The following is a 24184-nucleotide window of genomic DNA, read 5'->3' on the forward strand; positions in this document are numbered from 1 at the left end:
TTCTCGCTCAGGTTTAATGAAATTAACTTCAGGGTTGACAGGAAACAGAACACATCTCATTGCTGTATGCTTACTTTATCACTACTGTATTTGCATAATTAGTTATGTGTCTGACTTTATCAGGTGAAACTTAATCTTATTTTCTTGATAAACTGAATTTTCATATAGGTGTACCTCCGGGACATCTCGTCCCCTCAAAGACAAATTAGAGATGTGTAATTAAATTTAAGATTTGTGATGGTGGCTTTTAAATATCCTATGTGTACTTTCATATGTCTAAATGGCAATTGGAAATATTTTAAAATGAATAAAAAGGCAAGTATCACTTCTTGCCAATTTTCATTAATTTTGGAGAGAAATGTCTGATTTTGATTTGATTGTAGTTGATTACAAAAATTTCAGATTGTTGGCTCATTAATAAAACATTTATTGCTTTAGGAACAAATTTTTGCAGTGCAGCTACAGTGATATTATCTCATTCAAAATGTACTGCTGGAAAAGATAATGATGGCAAGAATATTTTATTGCTTGTACTTGGTTTTTGTTACACAAAGCAGAAATAATTTAGAATAATTAGCTCGATTTCTGTAAGAAGACAGGGAGTGTTAACATGAAATGGCAATTTTGTCTGCCCAACTTCTTTAAGTCAGCCTTATAATTCCCACACCAAGCAGCTTAATCTTTTTCCTAACTTGGCAAAGCTCATAACACTCTGTTCCATCTTGGATAAGGAATCTGTTTTCTATTGCAATATTCAACTGAATCACCATTAAGGTACTGATTTATTCCAGAACATAATACGTCTTAATATGAAGTAGTATAATAATGGCCATTCTTGTCCTTTGTTAACATGTGAAGAATATTTTCCCATAAATCGTAATAATTCTTTGCATGATGATAGGGTCATGAGTAGAAGATACCTTTAAGGTAAAGCACTTTAGTTTTGTAGAGAGATTAAAAATACTGGGATTGTTTCTAGAGCAGAATGGGTCAGAGGAGATTTAATATAGCAATTAAAATTATGAAGGATTTTGGTAGAGTTAATAGGGAGAACAATTGCTACTGACAGAAGTATTGATAACTAGAGGACACAGATTTATGGTAATTAACAAAAGGAGTGAATTGAAATTTGTTTTTAGAGTGACGAGTTACTACACTGTCTGAAAGAGAAATGGATGAAGATTTAAAACAATAACTTTAAAAAGGGAATTAGATAAGCTGGATAAACCATTGATCCTTCTTGAACTGTCTGTAGTTCAAGACAGCTCTGATTATCCATTCCAAACTCCTCCAACTCCTTTCAATGATGGTAGCTTGGGGTGACTGTAATTGCTTGATTCTATTTTTATTTACTAGAAATACCCAGGAAACCATCTTCAATGGTATTTTTACATCTGCTGTGCCCCATGGGTATATCACCATTTCTCTCAACCTTCCTTCCATAATCAGATTGCTTATCAAACACTAAATACTAAACGGTTGGAAATTTCCATTCAGTGATTACTGGGAAGATCAGAGCCACTGTCTCCAAGCTCTGCGACCTAACCACTGACTGCATCCTTCTTTGTGGCAATGTTCTGAGGCTGGATCAGACAGTCCATAATCTTCGAGTCATGTTTAATGTGTTTTTTGAGCACATAGCCGTATCATCATTAAGGCTGTTTATAATTCATAATATCACCCACTCCTTCTGTGCTTTAGATTATCAACTACTGAATGCCTCATCCTTGTCTTTTGTCATGCTATAATATCAGTTAAGGGTAATACTGGACAAATCAGATTCCTGAGTGAAACCCGTCTTGATAGACGTTGAGTTGGTTTTTGATGGTGGTTAGTCACTGAACATATTCAAACGAGCTTGTTTATGTTCTATTAACAAAACATTTAAGTGCTTGTTACTCAAAAGGGAAGAAGAAAGCTATGAATATATGATAATTTTGAAAGATCTTGTCAAACAATGAAAATAATGATTCAACTTTTCTTTTCCCCAGCACTCTGTTACAGACATGCAAACCCAGTGAGGTATGACTCCTTAAAATTTCTTACTCAGTTGATGAGGTCACAAGATTTTGTTTTCAGTGATTTTAGAGTCATAGAGATGTACAGCGCACAAACAGACCCTTCAGTCCAACTTGTCCATGCTGACCAGATATCCTAAATTATTCTAGGCCCATTTGCCAGAACTTGGACCAGATCCCTCTAAACCCTTCCTATCATGTACCCATACAGATGCTTTTTAAATCTTGTAATTTTACCAGCCTTCACCACTTCCATATACTACACGTGACCAATACAATGCTTTCCATCTCTCCCCAGTACACATAGATAGGCTACCTCATTGACTTTTCCTCACTGAAGCCTAAGAAAAAGCTAAGGGCTTCTACTTGAATGGCTAAAACATTCCAAGAATTCATTCCAGCCCTGTTGGCCTGAAGGCTGCCAAAAACTAACTGCTGTTAAGGAACTTTTCTTCTGAACTCAGCTTGTTGTGGCCACTGTCTATTGCGTGGATGATAAAAATTCAAGTCAACATTGAGCAGCAATTATCTCACTCGGTAGCTTTTTGAGTTATTTTGCATAAGTCACATAATACTTCTAAAGGGTGCCTTTAGCTCAGTATACAAAATTAAAATGTTGTCTTTTGTCATGCTATAATATCAGTTAATAATAATATTGGACAAATCAGATTTCTGAGTGAAACCCGTCTTGATAGACGTTGAGTTGGTTTTTGATGGTGGTTAGTCACTGAACATATATAAACAAGCCTCTTCTTAAAAACATCAGAGCTTCAGGCCACTGAAAACAACAAAAAAAATTTTACCTCTACTTCACAATCCATTTACTTCAAAACTGATATCAAATTAATCACTCCACAATTGGCTCTTAGTTGTAAAGTTCCCTTTCTGAACCTCTCCATTGTCTTTCCTCTTTCAACATATCCCATTAAACCTAACCCTTTAAAATAAAGTTCAGGGGCAGATGCACAAATTTGGTCTCATGTTGGTTGTGGTCAAATTTGTTTGAAAACAGTGTTGTGAAATGCCATGGAATGTTTTACTACATTAACAATGCTATGCACATACAAGTTGTTGCTGCTGTATGGAAGAAAATTACAGGGCTATGAAGAAAAAACAGGGGAGAAGGACAAATTGGATTGTTCTGTCAAAGAGCTGGAATGGCATTATAGTTAAAATGGTCAGCTTCTATGCTGAAAATTCTATGATTGTATGAATGTAGAAAGTTATGATTGGCTATCCATTAAAATGGAAAGTCATGGCTAATTGAATCCCCTGAAATTTACAGTGGTGAATACCAACACTGTATATTGATCAATTATCCTCTATTTATGTCGCTCAGTATAATTTCCTTTCATTCTTTGACTCCATTTACAGCCCAACACCATGACACCATGAAATAAGCTCCCCCAGCACTAGCTCAACCGACAATTTGAAATTGCTGTCTTTTCATCTTCTCCAGTGTCCTGCTACATCTTTTTAAAAAAATAACATGGGGGCTGGAATGTTGTACAATACTCTAAATACAGTCTAACCAAAGTCCTACTCAAGTTATTGTTGGGTAAACCTTTGGCGCACATTACAAGCCAAAATGGATCCAACAGTTAACAGGCGGAGTAAAGGGAGGACAGAATGCCTACTCTCCTCCACACTAAGGTCAGTTAAACGTAACAAAGGGGCAAGGTGGGATGTTTAAAGAGGTGCACAGGTTTTCGAAGCTTTCATTTTCACCACAGCTGAGGGGGGATGGTACACAGCAGAAAGCCAGCATCAATGGAGCAAAGCAAGGACTGGAAATTTTGTATGTGATTGATCTTGGCAGTGTACAGAAAGTGAGCTTTAAAGGTGGGCAGTCCCTGGCATTGAGAGCGCGGAGGAGAATGGGGGTAAAAGGCAATTTGCCAGCAACCTGCGCAGGAAGTAGGTTTCAACTGGTAATGGGGCATCAGTACCAGATTTTGAGCCCAGTAGTGGTAAGATGTAACACTCCCACATGAGGGACATAACCCTGGCCATCATGGGGGTATGGGAGAAGAAAAAGAGGCAGTTGCATAGCTTTTTGGGAAGGAACAGCAATTAGACAAGAAACAAGGAGGAATTGGAAAAGGAAGCACATAGCGTTCAATATTGATGTGTCCCTGCTTTACGCTGAGGTGGTCTCATCCTGTCACCCTCTGGATAAAGGACCTTTCTCTTGTTTTTAAGGTCTCCAGCCTTAGATCCAGGTTGGCAGCCATGAAGTGAGGGTCTTCTCTGCTCTGAATGTCAAACCTCTAGCTTTCTTTTGGCATCTCACTTGAGTGAAAGATACACTGAAAGACCTTGGCACACAGCATTAGATTTCTGTCTCAGAAAAGCCAGCTGCCTCAGTGATGGAATCATGGGGTTTCTAAATTATTTCAATATTTCATCTGACCACCTCCATTCCCACTGGCTCTAAGTAGAAAGGAAACTCATCTCCATACCAAATTAGGGCCCAGCTCCAGAAACCTGAACTTCAATCAGTTTCTCACCAGAGGCAGATTTCTGACCAAAATAGACCATATTCCTGTTTCCTGCCTTTGTGATGAAAGTTCAGCTCAATTTCCTTGTATTTGAATTTTATCCTTTTAGAAATTAACTCCAATTTGCTTTTTTAATAATTTTATTAACTTGAATTAGTCATTTTAGTGATTTGTGTAACTGATTTATTAACTGATATCTGCTTTGGTATGTTGCATTTACTATTTTGATAAACAATCATCCACATGAATCTACCTTAATTATGTATAGATTCATTGTTTAATTGACAAACTTTCTTTAAGTCACCTCAAAAGCCCTAATTGTGAATGATCAGAAATTATCTGCCATACTCACATTTGAGAAATATTAAGGTAAATAAATGTAGAAGATTAATTATGAAACCAATTATACTAAAACACTTGGGAAATAGTGATCAGTATCAAAATGAAGGCAGCTGATGAAAGGATTAGATAAAACACACCAGGTAAATCCAAGCTAGAAAACTTGGCAACAAGGTTGAATGAATCAGTGACTGAATATACTCAGGCAAAAAACTTATGCGTAGATGATTCAACATCTGTCACATTTATGCTTTTGACATATAAAGGAAAGTGCAGTAAAACCAATTTGTGACATGAACCTCAATAACAGCAAAATCATCCGATTAATTTCAGTAATTTTGAGAAATGGAATGTTCACAATTCACTGGCCATGAACAAAACATGAACTGCAATACTATATCTCTCCTTTTGGAATCATGCAGTTTGCAGTTTGATTTTAATAGTTATTTCATGACAAGGCCAACAATAACACAGTTTGCTTAAATGCACTGAGTGTGCTGATGGCTTTCAAAATACTATAATACTATACTAAATACTATAAGAATGGCACACTTCGAAATATAAAACTGAAATAATTAAAATACTTTAAACGTTGTTGGAGGTGTTGCTGAAACTCCAATCACACTTGCAATGTTCCCTGAGCTTACTAGCCTCTCTCTTGGAACTGTCTTTTGTGTGCTTACTTCAAACAAAACACATCTTCATTAGAGGATTGTTTTGGAGAGATTATTGTTCAAGAGAAGTATAAAAATTAAGTAATAAAGTATTTCTAATGAGAGGTCAAATGACAAAATGATAACAAGACAAATGGTAAAACATATAATTGAAACACTTCACTGCTCTTGTAGCCATCATCTTCCAAAATGATGATTTGGGGATGTGCAGTGAAAAGAATGGAACTACTGAGCTAATTGTAATCTCCATGCAATGCATGGTTTTTGGGCATTGCTGTGGGATGACATTTCTTTCACAGCCCTACTTGCCCTTGAGTTGGTAGTGGTGAGCTGCCTTCTGCTGCAGGACATTTGATTCAGGGACAGCACAATGTTGTTGGGAAGAGAGTTCCAAGATTTTCACCCAGCAGCAATAAAGGAACAGTTGTGTAGTCCATAGTCGAGATGGTGAGTGGCCTGGATGACAATTTGCAGGTGACAGTCTTCCAATGTATCTGCTGCCCTCGTCTTTCAAAATAGTAACAGCCCTGGGTTTGGAAGATGCTGTCAGAGGAACCTTGGTGACTTTCTGCAGTGCACTTTAGAGATGGCAAATCTGCACTCTGCAGGTTAAGTGAACAGTGTTTGATTAACTATCTATGTAAACTCTTGTCTTGTGCTTTGTAGCTGGTGCTCAGGCTTTAGGCAGTCCAATGGTGAATTAATCATTGCAGGATTCCCAGCCTCTGAACTGCTCTTGGAGCCAAATTTTTATGACCACTCCAATTCAGTTTCTGGGCAATGGTAACCCCCAGAATGTTGATAGTGTGTGTGTGGTGGGGGGGGTTCAGTGGTGATAACATCATTGAATGCTGAAGGGGTGATGGTTAGATTTTCTCTTGTTGGAGGTGGTCATTGCCTAGCACTGCATGGCATCAAAGTTACTTGAAACTTGCTAGCCCAAGCCTGAATATTTTCAGGTCTTGTTGCATTTAAACAAAGACTGCTGCTGTATCTGAGAAGTCATAAATGCTGCTGAACACTGTATAGCCATCAAATAACATCCCATTTCTGACCTAATGATGGAGGGAAGATCATTGATTGAAGCAGTTAAAGATGGTTGTGCCTCAAACACCACCCTGAGAATTCCTGCAGGAATGTCCTGGAGCTAAGATCACTGACCTCCAACAAACATAACCATCTTCCTTTGTGTTAGTTATGACACCAGTCAGCAGAGTTTTCCCTGATTCCCATTGACTCTAATTTTGCTTGGGTTCTTTGATGATGCGCTTAGTCAAATGCAGCCTTGATGTCAAGGGCAATCACTCTCAACTCATCTGTGGAGTTCAACTCTTCTGTTCATTTTGGATCAAGGCTGTAATGAAGTCAGGAGCTGAGTGGCCATAGCAAAATTCAAACGGAATGTCAGTAAGCAGTTTATTGCTAAGCAAGTGCTACTTGATGACATTGTTGATGATCACTTCCATCACTTTACTAATGTTTCAAAGTAGACTAATGGGACACGAATTGGCTGGGTTGCATTTGCCCTGCTCTTTATATAGAGGAAATACCTAGGCAATTTTCCACATTGCCAGGTAAGTTTAAGTGTTGTCTCTGTACTAGGACAGCTTGGTGAAGGATGCAGAAAATTATGGAGCACCATCTTTCTGTATTGTTGCTGGTGTACTGGCAAGCTCATTGCCACTGAGTAACCAGTCTCTAGTGCTTCCAGGTGTTCCTTCATATCATATGGGGTAAAACAAATGAGCTGAAGACTGACATCTATGATGCTTGGAGCCTCGAGATCATCTACTTGCACTTCTGGCTGCAGATTGTTGCAAATGCAATGATGTTCTGTGCTTCTCTCATCATTGCAGGTGGGGATATTTATGAGCATTCTCCTCCAGTGAGTTTTTTAAAAATTGCCCATCACCATTCAAGAATGGATGTGGTAGGACTGCACTGCTGAGATCTGATTTAATTTGATTTATTACTGTCACGTGTACCAAGGTACAGTGAAAAGTGTTGTCTTATGTGCTTTCCAGGCAGATCGTATTATACAAGTGAATTAGGATAAAATGCAAAATACAATGTTACAGCTGCTGAGAAGGTGTAGAGAGAGATCAACAATAACATTTAACAGTCTGATAAGCATGAGGAAGGACCCTGTTGCGGCCTGTGAAATTAATTAGCCCTATCTACCAAGAGGTGCCATGTATGGGACCATGAAATTGGGATGTTGTAGCTATTATAGAAACTTGGCTGAGGGAACGATAGGACTGGCAGCTCAGATGTTTCTGATTTGAGATGTTACAGGAAGAATAGAAAGGGCGGCAAGAGAGGAGGGGAAGCAGCATTTTGATTAGGGAAAACATTACTACTGTATTAAGAGAGGATATGTTTGAGGGATCATTTAGTAAAAATATATGGGTTGAAATTAGAAATAAAAAAAGGGATGATCACCTTGATGGGATTGTACTATAGTCCCACCAATAGTCAGAGGGAAATTGAGAAGCAAATGTGTGGAGAGATCTCAAAAAAATGTATGCATAATAAGGTTGTAATAGTAGGGGTTTTCCAGACATTGACTGGGACTGCTATAGTGTTCAAGGTTTGGATGGTGCGGAATTTGTGAAATACAATCACGAGAATTTTATCAATATGTAAACGTTCCTACTAGAGAAGGAACAATACTTGACCTTATTTTGGAAATAAGGCAGGGCAAGTGACTGAGGTGTTAGTAGGGGAACAATTTGGGACTAGTGATCATAATACTATTAGTTTCTAAACAGTCATGGAAAGGGATAAGTCTTCTGTAAAAGTTAAAGTCTTTAATTGGAGTAAGGAAAACTTTAAAGATATGAAACAAGAAGTCTCATAAGTTTACTATTCGCAGTAAAGGGATGACATACAAGTGGTAGGCTTTCAAAAGTGTGATAATGAGATTTCAGAAGAATTAGGCAAGGCTGGTAAGATAAGGGAGCAACAGATGAATACAGATATTGAAGTACTTGTCAAGAATAAAAAAAATCATATTAGATATAGAACCTTTTGACGAGTATTAAGAGCATAGGGACATTCTTAAGAAGGGAACCAGGAAGGCAAAGAGGGCTTATGAGATAGCCCTGGCAGGTAGGGTGAATGATAATCCAAAAAGACCCCACATATACATTAAGAGAGCAAGTAGAGAGAGAGTAGAACCCCTTAAAGATCAATGAGGCTGTCTTTGAGTTGAATCTCAGGAGATGGGAAAGATAGTAAATAAATATTTCATGTCAGCTTTAACCGTTGAGAAAAAAATGGAGGCTAGAGAACTCAGAAATATATACTGATGTTCGGAGAACAGTTTATATCACAGAACTGAAAGTGATGGAGGTCTTACAAACATACAGATAGATAAATCTCTACGATTTGATCAAGTGTATCCTAAAATGTTGTGGGAAGTTAGGGAGGAAATTGAGGAATCCCTAGCAGAAATAATTGCATCATCTATAAACATGGCTGAGGATTGGAGGGTAGCTAATGTTATGCCATTGTTTAAGAAAAGCTGTAAGGAGAAGCCTGGAAACTATAGACCTGTGAGTCTGACATCCATGGTGGGTAAGTTGTTGCTGGTGATACTGAAAGATATGTGCATTTGGAAAGGCAAGGATTGATTGGGGATAGTCAGTTGGTTTGTGTAAGGAAATTCGTGCCCCACAAAATTGATTAAGTTTTTTAATGAAGTAACCAAAAAGAATGATAAGAGCAGAGTGATAGACATTGTTTATTTGGAGGCGGAGGTGCGTACTGCAGATGCTGGAGATTAGAGTCAAGATTAGAATGGTGCTGGAAAAGCACAACATATCAGACAGCATCCTAAGAACAGGAAAATCGATGTTTTGGGCAAAAGCCCTTCATCAGGATAATTGTTTTTAGATTAGATTACTTACAGTGTGGAAACAGGCCCTTCGGCCCAACAAGTCCACACCGACTCGCCGAAGCGTATACCACCCAGACCCATACTCCTACGTTTACCCCTTCACCTAACACTATGGGCAATTTAGCATGGCCAATTCACCTAACCTGCATATTTTTGGAGTGTGGGAGGAAACCGGAGCACCCGGAGGAAACCCACGCAGACACGGGGAGAATGTGCAAACTCCACACAGAGAGTCACCTGAGGCAGGAGTTGAACCCAGGTCTCTGGCGCTGTGAGGCAGCAGTGCTAACGACTGTGCCACCGTGCCGCCCACAAAGGGCTTTTGCCTGAAACATCGATTTTCCTACTCCTTGGATGCTGCTTGACCCGCTGTGCTTTTCCAGCACCACTCAAATCATTGTTTATTTAGACTTCAGAAAAGCCTTTGATAAGGTTCCGCATGGTTGACTAATTAGTAAAGTTGGAACACATGGGGTTCAGGGTGAGCTTGCCAATTGGATACAAAATTGGTTTTACGGTAGGAGGGTGGAGGTGGAGGATTCCACAGAAATCAGTGCTAGGTCCAATTTTGTTTGTTATTTACATAAATGATTTGGATGAGAATATAGCAGGCATAATTAGTAAGTTTGCAGATAACACCAAAATTGGAGGCACAGTAGACAGTGAAGAAGATTATCGAAGGTTACAAAGAGATCTTGATCAATTGGGTCAATGGGCTGAGGAGTGGCAGATGGAGTTTAATTTGGATAAATGTGAGGTCTGCATTTTGGCAACACAAACAAGGACAAGGACAAGACTTACGCAATTAATGATAGGGCCCTGGTAGTGTTGTATAACTGAGAGACCGAGGGTTTAGGTACATAGCTCTTTGAAATTTGCATCACAGGCAGATACAGTAGTTAACAAGGCATTTAGCACACTTGCCTTTATTGCTCAGATGTTTGAATAAGAGAGTTGGGATGTCATGTTGAAGTTGTACCGGACTTTGGTGAGGCCTCTTCTGGAATACTGTGTGCAGTTTTGGTTGCCCTGCTATTGGAAGGATATAATTAAACTAGAGAGGGTTCAGAAAAGATTTAATAGGATGTTGCCAGGAATGGAGGGTTTGAAATTTAAAAACAGATAGGACTGGTGAGAATGCAGAAGAGACTCACTAGGATAAAAAGTCTCAGTTATGAGCAGAGACTTGACAGGCTGAGTTTCCTTTCCTTGGAGCAGGGGAGGCAGAGGGGGACTTGACTGAGTTATGTAAAATTGAGAGGCAGAGACAGAGTAGGTCAGGAGAATCTTTACCCTATGGCAGACTGTGTCTAAGACCAAAGGGCAGAAATTTAAGGTGAGGAGTAAATGGTTTAGAGGAGATCCGAGAAAAATACATTTCACTCAAAGATTGCTAAGATAAATGGAACATGCTGCCTGAGATTGGGGAAGCAATTACTCTCAACATTTAAGCAGAATCTGGATGAACATTTAAAATGCCAGGGCATTATGGGCTTATGGACCAAGTGCAGGTAAATGGGATTAGTGGTGTTTGTTGGTTGGCATAGACATGGTGGGCCCTAGGGCCGGTTTTATTGCTGCATGACTCAATGATTCTATAACACAATTTAGTATTATCAGAGTTAGCACGACTCACTGAGTTATCCTCTTAATTCTGTTCTGTCCTCTCCATAATCATGCTAGTATTCCAACCCAAACTCGACAGCATGACATTGTTGGAGGCTCTTTGCATTTAAAGACATGTTAAAGAGAGATATTATTTGCCTTATCCCATGGATGTTAAGAATCCTATGATACTGTTCCAAGAACAGATGGCTTTCCTGGTATTCAAGCCAAAATTGACTAATGCTACCCAAAACATATTAACTAGTAATTTTCCAAATTGCTTTTGGCTGGCACAATTGCCGAACCAATGGCTGCTGTTCTTGCTCACATAGAACTATAACTCAATTTTGAAATAATTAATCCTCCTTGAAGCACTACAAGGCAAAATAAGCTATTATAAAAATGTGCATTTCTCATCTCAGGCTCACAGCCCTTTTGTATTCTTCCTCAACATGCTTGTAAGTCTGGCAACAAAGTCTGGTGACTTTCCATCAGCAGCTTTGAGTCATTTCAATCTTTAATGAAGTTGTTTTAACAGCAACCATTCTCTACAAAGTAGAAACTAAATTTTACCAAAATCAAATCCATTCCTGTATCTTCATTTAATGATTGGGCAGTGTTATCCTTAGAAGTGCATATAAACAATCAGTTAAATTTGCAACAAAATGTAATAAAAAGGGCACTTACATTTTCTTTTTAGTTAACTTTCAGTTTTAGGTATCATTTGAATACAAATAAAAACTTTCAAATGACTTATCTAATGCTAAAATAAATGCCAGTTACAAATTTATGACAGTATAAAACTAATATTTTCAATTAATCATCCCAATAATCTTGTCATGGTACATCAGATCCCAAAATTTCACTAATCTAAATAATCCCATGTAAATTGATCAGTTATGTTAGATTTCCTGATTGTGTAAGAGCCAAATGTTGCTTCATTTATTTCCAAAAATAATAAAAGCACAACATCGAAAGTTGCAGAACAGACAAACTTAAAGAAATGTGTTTAGAATTTTTGTGTTAAAAATGTCTGAAACATTTTGCAGCAAATTCCAATTGAAAAAGGGATTCTCAGCACATCACAATCAGGATTTCATGCTTGCTTGTTAAAAAATAGAAATATATTCTATTTTGTTGGACTTTCTTATAGACAGTGAGAAAAAAACTTTTTTCCATAGTATTAAAAAAATTGCAACGAAAATTATTCTAAATTAACACCCAACATCTAACAGAGGAAATCATTCCTTGTTGCTTACAATATTACAGCAACCTGTTAACTCCCTAAATGACACTGCTCATTTTCTAATACTTATGCTTTAATGAAGTCTGCTGCTTGGAGGCTGGATGTTTTAGATTGCTGCAGCTCCAGTAGTTTCAGGACATATTACTGAACCAATTCTTCGGGGAAATTTTGGGTATAAGTAACCAGAAAAGGATAAAATCAACAGTTCAATGTTCCTAGCACTCCTTCCACGCTCAAAGAAAACACAAGTTAGACAATCAGTTGGATTATCGAGTTACAGCCCAAACTCCAGTTCTGCACTCCATTTTTTTGCAGCTCAGTGAATTTTCTGTATGTACATCCGCCAAAAGACTAACAGCAATACAAAAGATTTTCTGTGATTTTTAACCAGTTTTCTGACTTAATTTTGTAAAATATTCATTTACATTATTAGCATTCCCAGACTCTAAATAAACACAATCATTTTTGTCTAGAAACTTAACTTAATGTCTGATTAAGACGTGTTATATTGAGAATGGGTCAATAACACATTAACTTGTCATCCTAGTGTACAGAAGAAATTAGATTAAAACAACTTACCGGGATCTCTTTTCCCAAGCTGCTGTTTCTTACAGAATATTACCTAATTATAGCAGTGAAAACTGCATTAGAAATAGTCACCTAGATGGGATTATTTTGGTAGAAAATAAATACTGATCGATGTGTCTCACTATTTAAAGCAAAAATGAAAAATAGTTCCTGAAATAAAAAATACCAGAGCTGTACCTAAATAGTTAAAAAAACATCATTTTGTTCACACACCTGGTACATTCTGCACTCTGAAGAGAATTTAATGTTTGTTTGTTTATGTATATAGATGCATTATCTGAGTAGAAAAGTTGTGGGTATTCGGACACATTCCAAGAACTGAGCACGTGCTCAAGGCTGACACATCAGTGAAATAATGAGGGAGTGATGCATTGCCAGGGATGCTGTCTTTCATATGAAACGGTAAACTGTGGCCCATCTGTTCACTTGAATGTAAGAGATCCAATGGCAATTCTTCAAAGAGCAATATACTGGCTACTATTCATCCTTCAAACTCCACCACCAGAAGAGATTAACTAGTCATTTATTTTGTATCCTGTTTGTGGAACCTTGCTGTGCACAAATTGCTGTCTCTGCCTAAAAATCAGCAGCATGTTGCAAAAATTAATAATTGACTATGAGTCACAGTGGAATAACTCAAGAATCGGGATGGCTCCATAGAAATAGAAATTCCTTCTTCAAATATGTGGAGTACTTGACAAGGGTCACACGGTTGAGGCCAACAATAACAACAACTGCATATCTTACCGCTCTACATTAAGAGTTGACTGAAGATACATTTCTGATTTATATTTTTAGTAAGTTAAACGTTCAGATTTTTAGCAGTCAAATATCATCTTGTGTTCTTTTATGCCCAAACTGATGTAAAACTAATACTCAATCCCAAATTATTTTGGTTTGGGGAGTTTCAACAGAATTAAAGGATATAAATTAGATATGAAAGCTACAGAAACATTTCACTGGCTGCAAAACACTTTGGAACTTTCAATGGTCATGAAGGTGCTAAATAAATGCACGTCTTTCTTTTGATCTCATCTGTGGTGCTGACCATTGTTCAGATAAAGAGTGCTTTTAAGTGGTAGCTGTATCAGTACTACAATTTAGCACAGAGCTATTTTCAAGTGTAAGGATCTTATATCAAAGCGTTTCATGAAGAAGACTTCATGTCTGGAAACTAGTGTTTCAAAATAGATTAAGAATATATCTACATGTTGGAGGCATAACATCAAAGTGAACAACTTATAGTTTTTGAAAGTTACACTTTCAAAAGTGAATGAAGGTTAACGCCCTTGAGAATAAGATTTTAAACACGAACTGCAAGAGTTTGGGTATATTTGCACATGGACAAAAAAATGTAAACATCACAATCCTGATGTAATGATTACTGGGAACATGTCCATTTTATTAGTGAGTGAAAAGTTTCACTTATAATAGTACATATTCATTCAACCTACTTTGATATTTACAATGTATCGAATGATCCATTTAATTATACACTTCCTCTGTTCAAAGAGTAACTGCAGAACACTGCCGGTAGCTGCTTTGGCCACAACTTTAAACTTGCCATACCACGGATATTATGCATATCTATTGACAACAGGCTAACTTTCTTGAGAAGAAAGAATCCACACAAAAAAAGTTTGAGCTGTTCTGCAATTAAATTTGGCAGATTGTCCCACGGAATAATATGTAATCCAAAAAAATAATTGAATAAAAGTTTCGACTTTGAGCTAGTGAAAAGAGAGAATGCAGAACAGCAATAATTGGGTTGGTTATGCTGAAACAACAACACATTGTTGAAAACAGAGAAAAAAAGAAATGAAGATGTGATTAGAATAAATCCCACAGCGAGCAGTTCCTCATGAACATGGGGAAAAGCTGACGAAAAGGGCAGTATTCCTACCTGCCTCTCCTTATGGAGAAGAAGAACAATCACATTTGTGTCTAGAAATAGACAAATGATTGCAGTGTAGCTCTGAGGACTTAACAAAACTTCAAAACTTCATTATATTTTGATAGAATTAAATTTGCATAGAACAAATTAAGTTGCACTTATATACTGCTCCAAAAATCCTCACATAAAGCTGAGTTTGTGTTCCTAAGAATTACAACTTGAAATGGAATGATTTTAAGTGAAATACTGATTTCCAAGGAATCAAGGTAAAACTAGAGTTAGGTTTATCGACCCTTCCTTAGTAGGAAAATTAATGATACCCATATCCTGTGAGTAGAAATATATAAATCTTACGTAGTTTTGACTAACCCTGAGTTGCTGTGACGATGCTCCCCTTTAACAAGGTTATTTTGTCCTTGTGTTTTTTCAAGAGAGGTCATAAAGGCAGAGGTGCTGAATTGTCTGCTTCAACAATGGCAGGGGAGTGGTCAGTTCTCCCAGTTCAGGTCTTTTCTTGTTTGATTTAGTTTTAGCAGGCAGTCAGAAGCTGCTGCAGTGCAGGATGGTTCCAAAGTTCAGCAGATGGTTCCTGACTGGCTTTTTCTCTGAAATATCTTTGGAAGTTATTTCCTCCTGAATGTAAGAACCTGTGTTTGAATTTATCTTTTTGCCAAGGGATGTGTTTATGGGATGTCATGGGAATTGAAACAGCTCCTTACTTAAGTTGCTATTACAAGTCAGTTGGGTTTACGTTATGCTAAATTCTGTTTTCTTTTGTTCATGTTTCAACTGTAGAGTATGTATAAATTCTGTTTGATGAAAGCAGAGTGGTTTGACCAGCTGCATCACTCCTGGAAGTTCCCACTTCACATCTGCCTTCAAAATAAGGAAATATTAGGGTCTGGGCTACCTTCTTGGAATATTTTGAGGGGTCTGGCCTGGTCCATAACAGTTGTTTTAGGCCTTTTGGAGGATATTCACCTTGCTACTTAGTGCATTTTCTCGCTATATCTTACCCACTGCACCTACGCATTCCTGTGGCATCCATCATGACTGATTCCAGCTCCATCTCACAACGTACTATTTCCAGAACAACTTGCCACCCAGTAGATACCACCAAAAAATTCTTTACGTTAGCACCATCTTAAACAGAACACCATGAACTAAAGTTGACCAGCTTGGTCAAAGATTAAGTCGGTGTATGTCAGAGAAGGGGAAGTGATACCATGATTCACTGACAAGTATCTGGAGATCCTGGGAAACAGGGTGATGTAAAAGGGAGAGTGCACTTCCTAAAGTACCAGTAGATGATGTTACACCATTAGACCTTGGCAGCCTGCTACAAAATTTCCATCAGTCTCAGTGCCACCTCCAGTACTGAAGGAAGGTTGTTGAAGTTTTCTCCATACTCTCTCAGCTACCTCACACTCACTCTGTCTCTTAACGACACCCAGTTCCCACTAAGGCTCATGCTCTGGCATTTTCACTATAATCTGCAACATCCTCCCTTACTCATTAAACCTCTCTCCTCTGCTAATCTTCCATATCACTAACCCTGCACAACCACTGAGCTGCCTTTTCACTACTTCCGGATACCTCACCACCTTTCAACCACGTGCAGCAACACTAACAGCTGTGCTTTCCTTTCATTCATTTCCTCTCTTTAACGCATTACAGGTGAAAACAGCTGATAACCAATAACAGGGCAGAATGTAGCAGAGGTTCTGAATATAACAAAACATAATCCTAGCTCTTACAGGAGAAGACCAGCCCAACCCTGCAGGAATGCAAAGACATGTCAATCAAGTAAGCATCACTCTTCATTCCATTTCATCCCTCACAGTAACACCTCAGTCCATCCTCATTATTCCAACCACTGGCAACAAAGCCTTCTCTCTTTTGTGCTTTGAAGGTGTAACCGGCATCTCCTTCACCTTGGCAGAGAAACAGATCACTCTGTCAGAAGTCAGCTCTTTGACATCTGTCTGTCCTCAAGAGAGTGGTATCACAATCTGGTGAGCACCTCACTGCAATGGCTCTGTGGCTGGATGAGGAAGAAACTTCCCATACTACCAGCCTTCAGAGAACAGTAAGAGACTAGGCTCGGTGGCTCAGTGGTTAGCATTACTGCCTCATAAAGGCAGGTATTCAGGTTTGATTCCTGCCTTGTGGGACTGTCTGTGTGGGTTTCCTCTGAGTGATCCTGTTTTCCCTCTAGTTTCAAAGATGTGTAGTTAAGGTGGATTGGCCATGTTAAATTGCTCCCCAGTGTTCTGAGATGTGCAGGTTGGGTGGATTTGCCATGGTAAGAGTAAAAAAAATGGGTGGGGTGATGGAGACATGGTGGGATGCTCTTCAGAAGGTCGGTGCAGACTCAATGGGCAGAATGGATTCCTTCTACACTGTAAGGAGTTTATGATTCTTTGATATGCAAGAGCTAAGGATGGTTGAGGTAACCACATAGTTAGTCTCAACCTTTGAGATAAAAAGATCCACAGGACATTAACTTTCTTTATACAGTGCTGGGCAAGCTGAGTCCACACTGACCCAGGTTGGCATGGTCTGGTATAGTGGCTTCCTCTGCTGGTCCTGCAGGAAGAGAGAGTTCCACATCTGTACCATCCTTTCCAGCAGAACCTGTGGGCCACTGCCCACAAAGTGGATGCCAATTTCTCCATCTGCCATACCTGGGGCATAAGTCAAAAACTGTGCAGGGCAGTACTAGACTGACAGTGCTTGTCCAGGTGCACAACAGGCTGGTGCAGTCAGAAGAAACACTGGTTCATTTCAGGTTAGTCCAGTCGTAGCAAGCAATTCCAACAAGGCCTGAAGGGAAGATGGGGATGGAATTGAATGCGAGAGAACCATAGGAGTAGGGTAAGTAGTTCATGAATAAGATACAGTAAGATATGGTAAAGACCTGCTAAATCTCACAGCAAAAAACCTGCCAGAAAATTAATACAACTCAGACTTAGCCAAAAGAAGTAACATTCAATGCAATGGTTCAGGCCTGTGACTTTCAGCAGAACTGTGAAAAGTTAGAAATGTAATAGGTTTAGAACAAGAGGAGGGGGTTAGACATGAACAAAAGAAAGGTCTGCAACAGGGTGAATGACAGTTGAGTTTGAGTTACAGAAAGGATAGTACTCCAGAGCCAAAGGGAATGGGAATGAGAATGAATAGAGATGGGGCAAGAAAAACCTGAAAAACAAAAGATGGGTCTACAGAAAGTGTGTTGTGAACTGAAGAGGAAAAGAAACAAAGAAAATCAAGGGAAAGCAAAATTGAGATAGTGTCATGGTCTGCAATTGATGAACTCACTGAGTCCAGAACGGTGTAGAGTGCATGACCCAAAGTACCTAACGTGCATTGAATCTCATTGAAACTAATGCATCTTTAACTATTCCCAGTTCTGTTGAGGGATCACAGACTGAAAACATCTGCTTATCTCTCCAACCTAATTCTGCCTGACCTGCTGACTATTTTTTTCCCAAGCTTTTGTTTTATTCCTGATTCTTGCAGTATTCTGCTGAATTGGAGCTGCTGAAAGGGCAGAATCAGTAATAGCAGCAGGTTTACTTCCCTAAAGGGGAATAGTGAATCCATTGTAACTAACTGATGATCTTTGCTAAGATAAGTGACAGTTGCTAATTTACATAAAGTAAGGTTGCAAAGAAGCCAAGTGAATGCATGACTACATTTCCTTTTCTCCAATGGCTAATGGAGAACAGAAGAGTTTTCTGTACTCCTTCCAAGAAAGCAACAACTTTTCTATGCAAAATTGAGTGGGACAGATTGGAACTTAGTTTCAAGTCATAGTTAAAATAATTGTTTCTAACAACTCAGCACTCCTTCTAGAAAGAGCAAATTTGTGCTAGATTATGCCCATGATGAAATTTGAACTGGTGATCTTCCGCATTAGAATGGAGAGTGCTAAGTAAATATTAGAATGCTAATTTGAGTCATCTAAACCTACGTTTGCCAACATGCATAAGCAGCTGAAAATCTCACTTCAAGACAGAGGTTCTGGGACAGCTTTGCATAAGCTAAAGTCTTGCCAATCTTTTCTGTTTCCAGCTACCTTAGAATTACTGTGAACTCTAAAATTGGGAAGGTCTGGGGGAAGACCAAAAAACTATGTATTCCATTACAGTCCTAATGTAGGGTAGTCAGCTGGTCAAGAACTGCAAAAGAGTTGTCTGATGTGACAAAGGTCATCTGTTGCTGCTGAAAAGATCAAGTAGCAAAGATAACACCTTAGTATTTATTTTGACTACTCTTATTGTTGAAGTGGTCTATAGATCTTGAGCCACCAAATAAGATAATTCCCCCTTCATCTCGAAAACAAAAATCTGTCTCCTTCAGAGTTACAGATGGACTGAGGATTCTAATACTGTCTCCTATAATGCTTCACTCCAGTGTTTTATCCAGTCTAACATATTACATTTGATCATTCTAATTTTCTTCACAGTATAGTTTATGAGAGATTCTAAGTGGAAAATCCATCAATACAATTCAAAGTCAATTTTCTTCTGAATTCGTTATGAATGGCAGGGAAAGTTTTGAGATACTTTAGCTCAGTGTGTCACAGATATTAGATTTTTTTTGAAGTGGTCTCAATAATGTAGTGTATGGAAATACAGCAAGCCACTTTGTGTTTAACAGGTTCCAGTAAATAACAATGAGATAATGATCAAATAATATTTGTAGCATGTTGGTTGAGGGAGAAGTATTGATCAGGATTTTGAGAGATTTCTTAGATTTTTATTTAAACTGATTGAACTTCTTTATTTATGAGTGGAGAGATGGAGCCTTAGTTTAATACCTCAACTGAAAGTTGGAACTAAGACATCAAACATTTCTCGTCACACATTTCTTACCTATGATTGTCCCAAACTTTCAATTCATGAGAAAACTACAGACCAGGTATTGCCTTTTCAAAGCAAACAGCTCTTGAAAGAATTGCATCCTATGTCAACATCATAGGATATAATGACAACCTGTCGCATTGAATAGAAGTGCAATCACTCCAATCCTTTAAAATATCCAAATGTCATTATCTCATGTCATTTCTTGAGAAAAGGAAAGTACATTCAACTAATCACTGGTTACAACACAGTTTCAAAATATTACCTTGACGTTGTTTCACAACATGATGGCTATGAAAATGGAACTAAACCATACAATATTTTCAGGGGAATACTGTTGCTTCTTACAGATATGGTTTAGTTGAATTTTTTCTACCTCAGAAAAATATAAATTAACCTTTCAGAATGTTTTCAACGTACATCAATATTTTGTCTAATCCCGTGGCAAGACCAGCCAAAGGTCCAAGAAGAGGATATTGTTATGAAATTGAAGGCGTGTACTGTACTTTTAAGAGAAAGTGAATGCTGTTTTGCACTGAGAGCTTACAAGCACCTGTCATATGACTAACTAGCAGTCTCAGAATGTACTGGAAAATTGAAAATATGTAACATTTGGCTCTGAAATAGATAACTGAGTTGGTTGCTGTTGTGACAACAATTTGAATTCAACCAGCTAAAATTATGCCTCAGGATACTAAAACCCAATTGATTTTGAATTTATTGTTTTACCAACCTCAAGTCAATGAGACAATCAGACATAATAAAGGCAGGCATTTTGAAAGTCAAACAAACTAACTGTCATCGAGAGAATAACTACTATTGAGAGAGAGAGAGAGAGAGAGAGAGAGAGAGAGAGAGAGAGAGAGAGAGACCAAAGGTTCCTTTTCATATGAAACATCTTCACAGTAAAATGAAAGATGATGATCCAGGGAGATCTTCAGCCAAAACAAGAAAGACACTAGAGACAACAGCCGCTGTATGGTTTTGAAATTAAGTTGATGTAATTTTAATAAGTGTTTTATTAGAACAGTATATTTGTTATCGAGTTGGAGGCAGGAAATAAACAGTTAAGATAAAGGGGGGTGTTGTTTAATGTTCATGTTCAGAGTTAAAGAATAAATTGATATTATTTTGTTTAAATAGTGGAATTTGGGAGTTCTCTGTCACTCATATTTTAACAGATTTCGAGGCAAGGTGAGTTTTTCTGGGTGTTTGGTTTAATTAACGGAAGGGTTCATCGCTGTGTCGTAGCAACATAAAACAGAAAATACTAGGGAAGCTCAGCAGGTTTGGCAGGATCTGTTAGACAGAAAATCATGGTTAATGTTTTGAGTCTGATGTAGTTTCTTCAGGGTTCTGAACAGTTGTACTGGAGTTAAAATATGAATTCCCCACAGACAATGCCAGACCTACATTTTCGGTTTTTGTTTCAGATTTCTAACATCCATAGTATTTTGCATTTATTATACGAGAGCAAAAATGTTCAAGGAGTGTCAGAGCTGGCAATCAAACATAAAGAAATTTATCCTAAGATGATGAAGGGACAGATTGAAGTTTTTGACCAATTCCTGATGGACCTCTTGGAAGCTTGAAAAATTAGATTTGCATATGGATACATCTGTTGCAATTCCTTCCATGTATTTTGATTGCCAAGCTCCTCAGAATTTCACTAAAATTAATTTTTAGCATGGATTTTTGAATTAAAATAATTAACTTTGATAAGGTTTTGTATGAATGTCTTGAATTTAAGATTATAGCTGTTACCGGATAAGGGCTTTGATTTTCTCTGGACGCATGGTAACAAAGTGAGCGGGAATCACCCTCTGTGGAAAGTTTTACATCTGACTCTTTCCAAACTCTCAGGTCAATGTTTATTTTACTGCCCATTAATCCATAACCTGTCTGTCAACCCAACCACCCGCTCCCCGCCCCCCTCCCCCCCAATTCAAACCCATTGATTTGATTTGCTAACCCATCTGGGGCCCAATTTTTGGCAGACCTGCAGAGATCTATTTAAATGGGACAGACACCACCTAATTAAAGTTTGCGTTCTCTTATGCTTAATTTTGTTGTTTCAGTGATGGATGAAGAAGCTGCTAAAAAGTGAGTTGCGGGCAACCCCCATCTCCAAGAAAAACCTTCCTAAAGGTTATCAAAGAAGAAACAAGTATGGAAGTTCTTACAGGTAAAAACAATGACTGTAGATGCTGGAAACCAGATTCTGGATTAGAGTGGTACTGGAAAAGCACAGCAGTTCAGGCGGCATCCAAGGAGCAGGAGCTGGGCTTCCAGCTCAGCACCATCCCCATGACTTGTCCTACCTGCCTATCTTCCTTTCCACTTATCCACTCCACCCTCCTTTCTGACCTATCACCTTCATCCCACCCCCATTCACCTATTGTACTCTATGCTACTTTCTCCCTACCCCCACCCTCCTCTCATTTATCTCTCCACCCTTCAGGCACTCTGCCTCTATTCCTGATGAAGGGCTTTTGCCCGAAACGTCGATTTTGCTGCTCCTCGGATGCTGCCTGAACTGCTGTGCTGTTCCAGCACCACTCTAAACCTGGAAGTTCTTACAGTCATTATTTGGGAGGATTAAATTTTCTGTCCATCTTGTTTTTTCTCACTCTCAACAAGTGCGTAACAAACAAAAGCCAAAGTTAAACCATAACTGTGTGTATAAAATAATTGCAAGATTAAATTGGGGATGGGCAGCAGCCATTTTGCTGACAGAGCTGGAGCAGCATATGATGAAAATTAGATGCCCCTCCTGAGCTATCAGCATGGAACATTGAGGTGAAAGGTTAATCTGAAAGGGTACCTGACTTTTATTTGCAACTCCTTCAGAATTTGGAGAAAAATCAAGGTACATTATCCCTGTCATCTACCTATGCAGAATCTCTCAATGTCATCCAAACTTATGAGAAGCTGGTGATTTCCAAGAGCAGAGGATGTTTACTTGGAACAGGAATTATGAACCCATTGGCCATCACTGGCAGAGCTAGTGCCATGCATTATCTGCCAAATTATTCTGTGTTCAACCAATGCAGACATCTACCCTCTAAGCTTAGGAAGATATGGTTTTGTTTCTGTGGGGCCAGGGAAGCACAGCTGCTGCCTCTGGTTCAAGTAGAATATTATGGGCTGCATCCTGGTCAATATTTGTTACCTACATCTATAGCTCTAACTGCTGAGTGACATCAAGAGGACAAGTTGGCCTCCACAGCTCATTGGTTTCATGCAGCCTTTCACAGAGGCAGGTAGTAATCTAGCAACTCATTTACTGCTAGAGATTGATACTACTGGAAAATTGTTCACATTATTACTAGTCCACAACTCGAATGAACACTCTGGTATGAGGTCAACAATATGTAATAATTGTGAAATAATTTACATTTTAACTGCAAGTTTTAGTCAGAAAATGCCAAGGTAACGCAGATGGCCAAAGTAGTCTGATCGGACGAATGATTGACAAATGTAAACAATTCACAACTAACAAATAGAAAGCAAAGTAAAAAGGATGAGTAAGGTTTCTTTGAGTGAATGTATTAAAATTAATTTCAGTTAATATTAATGTCACTAGCTTTACTTACCTCATGGGTAAACAAGGATGTTTATAAACTTACAATGGATTGCATATTCCCAATGTTTGTCAAAACAAGGTATGTAGGTTTTACAATGCCATAATACACTACACCTTCAATGAGCAGTATATCTGAGTGGGCTCAGAGTGTGAGGCAATTGTCTACATTTGCTGGACTTCAACCATGCAATATGTTGTCATTTTGAATGATTTGTTTGATTCAACCAAGTGACTACACTAATGCAGTATTATCATGGTGTGAGTAAGTCAAAAACTGTGGGGCTTTAATTGAGTGCATATAGTATTTATTTTAAAACTTGATTTACCATCACTTACAGTAATATTGCATTACTCATAGTTGTAAAATATTGACAAAAGTTGATTGGCAGGAGTCTTAATTAATAGAAAGATAGTGAACTGTGTTATTGGACAACAAAAATATTCATGAAGCAAATTAGCAGAGAAATTCAAATGTAGCCTCTCCTGCAGAATCACACATGATATAATCTTAAAAACAAATAGAGCAAAAAAAAACTTAAATGAGGAAGCCAATTATGTCATATACCTGGTCTGTTAAATCACACAAATTAATTTCTTGTATTGTTAAGGGTTTACATCAACATCTATTAAAGTATAATCTTTTTTGCTAAATCTAACTCCAGAGATTAAGAGTTGGCAGCAGATAACAAAGCCATTGTAAACTTTAAGAGGCTGTGTCTTAATAGATACTGGTAAACTAACCAATAGAAAAAATGAGTTAAATAAGTGTTATCTTGATCAAATTTAACTCCCAAATTCTCTCTTTTGTATAGGTCAGGAAGCTGATGGATCCAGGGCCTTCTGTAAATTGTACCCTCCATACCCCTGTTGTGATTTGTCCAGTTTACATTTACTAAAACCAGTGCAATTTCAGAGACTGCCTTTCCAGTGCTAACTCAGTGTGGGAGCTCTCATAGCAAAATTT

At 38.2% G+C, this 24184-nt stretch overlaps 1 protein-coding gene and 1 pseudogene across 1 annotated transcript in view; one reads left to right on the top strand and one right to left on the bottom strand.

The window, feature by feature from the left end:
- The window catches only part of atrnl1b (attractin like 1b), a 947890-nt gene that overhangs the window by 87359 nt on the left and 836347 nt on the right, over positions 1–24184 (bottom strand). The gene's annotated exons all lie outside the window — the stretch shown is intronic.
- LOC148145959 (uncharacterized) overlaps positions 1–24184 on the top strand; it is a 48957-nt pseudogene that overhangs the window by 1329 nt on the left and 23444 nt on the right.

The sequence above is a fragment of the Chiloscyllium plagiosum genome, unplaced genomic scaffold (genome assembly GCF_037043375.1).
Source record: "Chiloscyllium plagiosum isolate Xiang-an unplaced genomic scaffold, Cpla_swu_hap1 HiC_scaffold_22, whole genome shotgun sequence".
NCBI classification, from domain to species: Eukaryota; Metazoa; Chordata; class Chondrichthyes; order Orectolobiformes; family Hemiscylliidae; genus Chiloscyllium; species Chiloscyllium plagiosum.